The sequence below is a fragment of the Panthera pardus genome, unplaced genomic scaffold, assembly GCF_024362965.1.
Source record: "Panthera pardus isolate Hobbes unplaced genomic scaffold, ASM2436296v1 HiC_scaffold_16, whole genome shotgun sequence".
Classification (NCBI taxonomy): Eukaryota; Metazoa; Chordata; class Mammalia; order Carnivora; family Felidae; genus Panthera; species Panthera pardus.
In genome coordinates this window covers 150,171,796-150,180,112 of record NW_026526721.1, presented here as the reverse complement: position 1 = coordinate 150,180,112, position 8,317 = coordinate 150,171,796, and the positions used below count along the sequence as shown (strand labels likewise).

General features: G+C 45.9%; 1 non-coding gene across 1 annotated transcript; it reads right to left on the bottom strand.

Annotated features, from left to right (window-relative positions):
* Positions 1 to 2,592: 2,592 nt before the first annotated feature.
* Positions 2,593 to 2,700, bottom strand: LOC128777472 (U6 spliceosomal RNA). Its single transcript, XR_008422729.1, has one exon. It is a non-coding gene; the product is annotated as a U6 spliceosomal RNA (small nuclear RNA).
* Positions 2,701 to 8,317: the final 5,617 nt, after the last annotated feature.

Below are 8,317 nucleotides of genomic sequence, written 5' to 3'. Positions count from 1 at the left end.
GCTCCCCGATGAGATAGACACCTTCGGGAGCCCCTTTTTGGAAACTGAGTCTCTCTTTTGCACAGAGGTAGAGAGGCTAAGTGATTTTCCCAGGGTTACCGAGGCTGTTAGGAGCAGAGGCAGGGCTCAGGCAGAGGCCCGTGGCCTCCAAAGCCTGGCCCGGTTTAGCCGGATTTGGCTCGTGCTCAGGGGAACGCGTGCTCCTCAGAGAGCAGCTCTGGCAGTGGGATACTGAAGGCCAGGGAAGCCCGGTGCAAACTTCTGGACCTCTCTCTGCTGGCCAGAGGTCTGACGCTTCATCCGCACAGCCTGGGGAGCCCGGCAAAGGGGTCAGTGAAGGGAAGCCTGGAACCTGTGGGCTTGGGGCTCTTCCTCACCGCACTCTGTCAACCATGATGGGCAGTAATCGGGACTGCCGGTGTCCCAGATTGCCACCGGGCGTGTCACAGAGATGAAGTGCCTCTCTGCTCGGTCCTTAGTTTGCTTTCTGGAAGCCCAAACTGCTGGAAATGTAGAAACGTCACTGATGAGATCTACTTGGTCAGGGCAGAAAATTCAGAATTGGGAGCAATCGCAGAAAGAATTGTTGCCGTCAGCTCGATGCCGGGAAGTGGGCTGTGGACAGGCAGGGATGGTGGAAGGAAAGAAGCGAGGGCATCCCCAAAGGTCCTGCGGCCGCCTGAGCTCTGGAGGGGGTCCACATCTTCCCAAGGCAACCGCGTGCTGATGTGCACGCTCCCCGTCCCCCCCACTGCCGTGTGCTGGCTGGGAGCAGGAAGACTTCACTCAGGTGACTTTCAGCACCCCCGAACTCTCAGCCCTCGAGGTGCTGTGCCGGGCCCTGGACACGGAGCTGAAGCAGTAAGGGCCCTGCTCCCTAGAAGCTGGGTCTAGCTGTGTCGACAAAACCTGGATGTGAAGAGCACAGTGTGAAATACAATGTCAGATGTTTCACAGAAGAGATTCTGACAAGGTCCTTGGGCATCCGGGGCTGGGGGAACCAGGATTTCTTCATGGCGGAGGAGGCTTAGACTGATATGTAAGATTTGGATAAGCGGAGAATGAGAACATTCCTGAAGGAAAGAGCCACATGGACAAAGACAAGAACGAGGCTTTGTGGCAAGGAGTCTATCTGTTAAAGGCTCCTCAAACTCAGCAATGGACAGCCCAGCAATTTCGATGCCATTCAGCCATCTCTGGAGTTTAACTTCTGCCCCCGGTGGCTGGTAGCTAATAGTTTCTGCAGATTCTGGGGCCTTGTGGCTACTTGGTTCCCAGCTTGTTAGTTTCCCCAGAAACAATTCTGCCAGGGGTGCTCTCCAGAGCACTGGGTCCTGTCACCTCCTGCTGGGATCCCCTGCAGCCAAGTTGTAGCACACGGCGTATCCCCCATAGTTAGCGCGCTGTGCCCGTATCCCCCCTTCTTGTTACTGTGTTTGTGCACACTGGCTCCCTGTGTGATTTCCTCCCAGCGGCCAGCACCTGCGCTATGTCGAGTCTTCCCTCGGGCTACAGGTCCCCTTGGCCAGTGCCCGTGAAGAGCCAGACATGTGCTCCCAACCCAGGGTCAGCCCTTGACCAACTGTTGAGAGATGCGGGGTATGAACACTCCATCTTCCTTGTCCCTGAGGTGTGCCTAACCGGTCTCCAGAGCCCCCTGCAAGTTTGAGCCCAATTTCACTCTGTGGGACCTTGCTTGATGTCATACTTTGCTTGGCATGTTTTCCCTTTTTTTTTTTAATGTTTATTTATTTATTTTTGAGAGAGAGAGAGAGAGACAGCAGGCAAGGAAGGGGCAGAGAGAGAGGGAGACAGAGAATCTGAAGCAGGCTCCATGCTGTAAGTGCAGAGTTCGACTTGGGGCTCGAACCCACAAACTATGAGATCAAGACCTGAGCCCACTGAGCCACTCAGGTGCCCCGGCATTTTTTTTTCCTTTCTTGATCCTACTTCTCTTTCACCTCCCCAGGTTTTTCTCAGAAGCATTTCCTAACTACTTTCATCTGAATTCTCATACCAAGGTCTGCCTTTGCAGAACCCAATTAGACATATTGTCTAGTATGGAAGGCAAAATCATGGCTCCTCAAAAGGTGTCCCCCCCTAACCCCTAGAACTAATGAATATGGCAAAGGGATTTGTGTATTCTGACCTACAGAACTTTGAGATAACACACTTGTGTTCTTTCTTAAGCTGCTGAGTTTGTGGTAATTTGTTAAAACAGCAACGGAAACTAATATACTAAGATTTCCCCTAAAAAGTATACACACTCTTTGCATGTTCTCATGGTCATTTGCACCAGTAACGTCATGGGTTGTGCTCTTAATGGGAAGACTTCAAATCCAGATACTGATATACGGATTTATGATGTTGGTTGACCGTTCTCAGGTCACTCCTTTCGGATTTATGATGTTGGTTGACCGTTCTCAGGTCACTCCTTTTGTCCCTTCACTGATCTCAGTCTGGTTGCACTGGGGCAATCCTTTATTCCCTCTGTTTAACTCCCACCCGGATTTTATCAGTGAGGAATGGTTGAACGCTTCCGGCAGGCTCTGACGCGGGGCCCCATGTGTGTTCGCTAAGTATTGATTTGCACAAATGAGTGTGTAACTCAGGAATTTGCGTGTCATCTTTGCACAGGGGCCATGATAACCTTCTCCGCATCCTTCTGATTTTAGTATATGTGCTGCCTGAAGCGAGCTCTGAATGTGAGTCAGATATCAGTGGTAAAATTTCCTGTGCTGCCCGAGGCAGCCATTTTGCTCTTGTCTATACCGAGCCTCTTAAGATGTTTGTCTCCTCTGCTAAAGGTCTGAAGCCATGGAGGGGTCACTTTGTAGTTTTTGGAATTCCACTCAAAAATTCCCATTGAACATATCAATTCTCCCAAGTCCCGCTGCCTGGTTGTCATATGGAAAGCAGTTCTGTCCCCCTGCACATAAATAGAACCTGCCCTTTGAGGCTCCTCTCAGTCAAATTTTATCATGTAAGTGTATTTAGAGACTATATTTATAACTTCACTCTTTCTCTCAGGTTTATGGAAAGACTCTTGGCTGAACAAATATAGCACAGGTTCTGGATGTGCTCTGGTGAAAACACTCACTCCAACGTGCGGCACATAATCAAGTCCAGGATGTAAAGCACAATAGATTCTTCTTCAGCTGTAAGACCAAAATATCTCTCTATGGAGCTTCTCATCACGTGTCCTGGGTGGGGATGTTACCCTGTCTCCCCGGGTTTTTGTCTGAATTACTTTTCTACCAACTCAGGGGCAAGCCTTAGGTCCCTAGATGCCTGTGGACCTGCTATCTCTTCTCCATGCCCTTGGGTGACCAAGCCCTCCTAACTCTGGGAAAGAAACAGCCATCGCCTTGTGCCAGAGAAACTCACCAAGATGCATCTTCTAGATTAAACTATATTGGAGAGCCTTTTGATGGCAGACTTGCCCAGTGGGGAAAGGGATGTCCGGAGACTTCGGGAAAATTCCACTAGGACTATTCAACCCAACAAATCCAGTTGCCTTCTTTTGTGGTGACTTGAGAGGGGGCCTTCCTCTGGGAGGCTGGGTCATGTGACTTTCTGTGACAAGTATGTCCCTGTCCTTGAATCCTTCCAAGTCAATGCTGGTGTTGCCTGCAGCCCTTCCCTCTGGACCTTCCCCTTGTCCCTTTAATTCTTTTCTCATCTACCAGAAGACTCACATTCATATTGAAGGCTCTTTTCCCTTTCCCCTCTGTGTTGTTGTTGAAGCACACCTGCCCTTTTACCAATTATGGGATGTTGTTTTTGGTCTTCCTTCTAACACAAACTCATCCAAGCATTAATGCTCTGTATTCTCCTTCTCTAATATTTTTATCAACGTGCAGCTGTGCACTCGTGCTGTAGCCTCAAGGATTCTTCACCTCTCAGAGCCTTCCAGGCATCACCGCTCTGTGAGTCAGGAGCTTTTTCCATCCCAGTGTCTGGTTCTCTGATGATTGGGGATGAATGAAGGGTGATGGAAATGATAATCTGAGTCACACAGCTTGAGGTGCTCTTTCCCTCTCTGTCCCCACCTCCAGAGACGTACCTCTGGCTGTGAACATGTCCTAGGCCTATGGTGATGGTGGGTGGTATTAAGGGGACACAAAGTCCTCCCCAAAGAGGCCTCGCGTGGTGGCACTCTTCCCCTTCACTGACCCTCGGCTTCTTCATCTGCACTCATTTTATCAGCACCCTGAGAATGGATTCATCTCTCAGGCAGGTTTCACATTAATAAAGCTCATGAACGGGACCGAAGTTGAAAATAAACAGGCCAGATTAGTAGTTGACGAGAACCATCTCAAGAAGTAGAATATTTCACGTCCAGCTGAGACCCATGCTATTTCCCTGGAGAAGAGTTACCGCAAAGCTAAACCATAACCAGAGCCCCAAATCTGATTTGCAGTGAGAAATCCCTACTGTGGAGAGAAAATTCTGAAGCCCAAGGGAGCCTATAAATTTCCCATGGGCGGTCTTGTGCAGGGAGCCAAGTAATTTTACGGTCGACTGGTAAGGGTAGAAGCAAAACAAAGGGAGTCAAAAAAAAGAAATGTTCAATGCCATTAAGGACATCAGAGCGGGATGCTTTCTTCTTATGGTTGGGAGAGGCTCATAGTGGCCATCCAAGAATACTCAGAGTCTGTTAGCCATGATTTGCCATGTCTACATCCATCATTAGAGTAGAGATGTCTTCACCCCCCAACCCTAATGCTCTAGGTCTACCACGTGTGAACCTCTCTCCGCTGGATCGTGGTAGCGTCTCACCATCCTTGTTCGCCTTGGTTCTCCTGTTTCTGCATGGCTGAGCAAGCCCTCTTCTAATGGAGATTCCTCCTTTAGATGCCAATACATTCGATCTCATTAGAGTGAGAACCTGCCAAATAGAGATCCGTGTTGACTCCATAGTGTAGGTTTTTTCCACTTCATCACCCACTGAATTTACAATCTGGCTTGGAGGGAAAATTTTATTTCTCTCATTCCCACGTTCTCACAACATGAACCCCAAACTTCTATTTTTACTCTTAGATGTATGTATGTATGTATGTATTTAAATTTTATTTAAGTCCAAGTTAGTTAGACTCTCCAATAAAGTTTAATCTAGAAGATGCATCATCCTAACAAGTGCCCTCCTTAATTCCCATCACCCATTTAGCCCATCCATCACTCAACATCCCTCCAGCAACTCTCAGTCTGTTCTCCCGTATTTAGGAGTTTTTTATGATTTGCCCCCCTCTATGTTTTTATCTTATTTTTCCTTCCTTTCCCCATGTGAACCCCAAATGTCTTAGAAAGCCACCAGGCTCAGAGTCCTTCTCGACCACTTCTTGCCCTGACACCTTCTAGAAGTTCTAGGCTCCATGTGGATGTACAAGGCCTCCATGGGATAAAGACACAGGAACAACCCTTCGGCCACCATAAGATACAGCCCCCAGCTGGCAGACCAGCAGCTACTCTGATGTCTGAAAGCTACAGAAGACACACAGAGGGAGAAGGGAAGGAAGTTTTACTTTCTTTCAAACAACCACAACAATAAAAAAAACCAACAACCAGGGCTGGTACATGGGATAGAGCAGGGGCCACCTAGTGACATTTGTTTGGCTATACTCCTCTGCCTTATTGTAGTGACAACTTTTACTAGATCCTGGCAATTGACTACCCATCAACTTCTGGTTTCAGTGCAGTTGTGAGTTTCCAAATTTTGGTAGTATTTCTAGGTTGGGGAAGTCTCTATCAAGTGCTTGTAGCTTGATTTAATCATAAACAGAATTCCTGGTTCTGCAGTAGATTTTGAAGTTTGTAGCTGCAAAGTCCAAACCTAGAACTTTATAAACTTCAAGGATAAACAAAAGGCATTGTTACTGTCCTGGGTTTCTCTCTCACTTCACCTAGGAATTTGGGTGAGCTAAGCTTTGATCAAAGAGCTCTGATCGCTTTAGATTCAGCTAAAATAGGTGAAGGTAACTCCACGTGGGGAGCCATCGGAAATGTTGGTATTCATGTTGGCATTTTCTTTTTTTAATTTTTTAAACGTTTATTTATTTTTGAGAGAGACAGAGACAGAGTGCAAGCTGGGGAGGGGCAGAGAGAGAGAGGGAGACTCATAATCTGAAGCAGGGTCCTGGCTCTGTGCTATCAGCACAGGTCCTGACACGGGACTCGAACTCAAGAACTGTGAGATCATGACCTGAGACGAAGTCTGCCACTTAACTGACTCAGCCACTCAGACGCCTCCAAGTTGGCATTTTCTAAGAGTCTGTTGACTGCAACATCAACTTTTTTAAATTTCAGAAATAGGTCAAGTTTAAAAGGACTTTAAAACTTTCAACACTCAGTGTCTGCCATGGGGAATGAAGACTAAAAATACTAAAAGTAAATATTTTGAGACAGTGTTCTTCATGGGGAAACTGAATCGCTTTCAAAGGAATTTAACTGTGCTTTTGGCTTTCTGTTTAGGTTCTTTCATTGACTGTGATGTGTTGGAAAGAGAATGAGCTTGGAGCTGGTCAAAACAAGTAGGAAAGCCAACCACGGGAGCTGAGACAAACTGGTTTTACTTCTCTTTGAAGTTTGCTTTGCTCCACCGTGAAAATGTGGGGGATGATAGCAGGAGTCAAAGCATAATGTGCAAAAAGTGGTCCATAAATGTTAATTTCCTCCCTTTGCAGCATCTTTGTCTTCTTTTATTTTTAAAATAAAAATTATGCCATTCACAATTGCACCAAGAAGCATAAAATACCTAGGAATAAATCTAACCAAAGATGTAAAAGATCTGTACGCTGAAAACTATAGAAAGCTTATGCAGGTAATTGAAGAAGATATAAAGAAATGGAAAGACATTCCCTGCTCATGGATTGGAAGAATAAATATTGTCAAAATGTCAATACTACCCAAAGCTATCTACACATTCAATGCAATCCCAATCAAAGTTGCACCAGCATTCTTCTCAAAACTAGAACAAGCAATCCTAAAATTCATATGGAACCACAAAAGGCCCCGAATAGCCAAAGTAATTTTGAAGAAGAAGACCAAAGCAGGAGGCATCACAATCCCAGACTTTAGCCTCTACTACAAAGCTGTAATCATCAAGACAGCATGGTATTGGCATAAAAACAGACACATAGACCAATGGAATAGAATAGAAACCCCAGAACTAGACCCACAAACGCATGGCCAACTAATCTTTGACAAAGCAGGAAAGAACATCCAATGGAAAAAAGACAGTCTCTTTAACAAATGGTGCTGGGAGAATTGGACAGCAACATGCAGAAGGTTGAAACTAGACCACTTTCTCACACCATTCATAAAAATAAACTCAAAATGGATAAAGGACCTGAATGTGAGACAGGAAACCATCAAAACCTTAGAGGAGAAAGCAGGAAAAGACCTCTCTGACCTCAGCCGTAGCAATCTCTTACTCGGCACATCCCCAAAGGCAAGGGAATTAAAAGCAAAAGTGAATTACTGGGACCTTATGAAGATAAAATGCTTCTGCACAGCAAAGGAAACAACCAACAAAACTAAAAGGCAACCAACGGAATGGGAAAAGATATTTGCAAATGACATATCGGACAAAGGGCTAGTATCCAAAATCTATAAAGAGCTCATCAAACTCCACACCTGAAAAACAAATAACCCAGTGAAGAAATGGGCAGAAAACATGAATAGACACTTCTCTAAAGAAGACATCCGGATGGCCAACAGGCACATGAAAAGATGTTCAACGTCGCTCCTTATCAGGGAAATACAAATCAAAACCACACTCAGATATCACCTCACGCCAATCAGAGTGGCCAAAATGAAGAAATCAGGAGACTATAGATGCTGGAGATGATGTGGAGAAACGGGAACCCTCTTGCACTGTTGGTGGGAATGCAAATTGGTGCAGCCACTCTGGAAAGCAGTGTGGAGGTTCCTCAGAAAATTAAAAATAGACCTACCCTATGACCCAGCAATAGCACTGCTAGGAATTTATCCAAGGGATACAGGAGTACTGATGCATAGGGGCACTTGTACCCCAATGTTTATAGCAGCACTCTCAACAAGAGCCAAATTATGGAAAGAGCCTAAATGTCCATCAACTGATGAATGGATAAAGAAATTGTGGTTTATATACACAATGGAATACTACGTGGCAATGAGAAAAAATGAAATATGGCCTTTTGTAGCAACGTGGATGGAACTGGAGAGTGTGATGCTAAGTGAAATAAGCCATTCAGAGAAAGACAGATACCATATGGTTTCACTCTTATGTGGATCCTGAGAAACGTAACAGAAACCCATGGGGGAGGGGAAGGAAAAA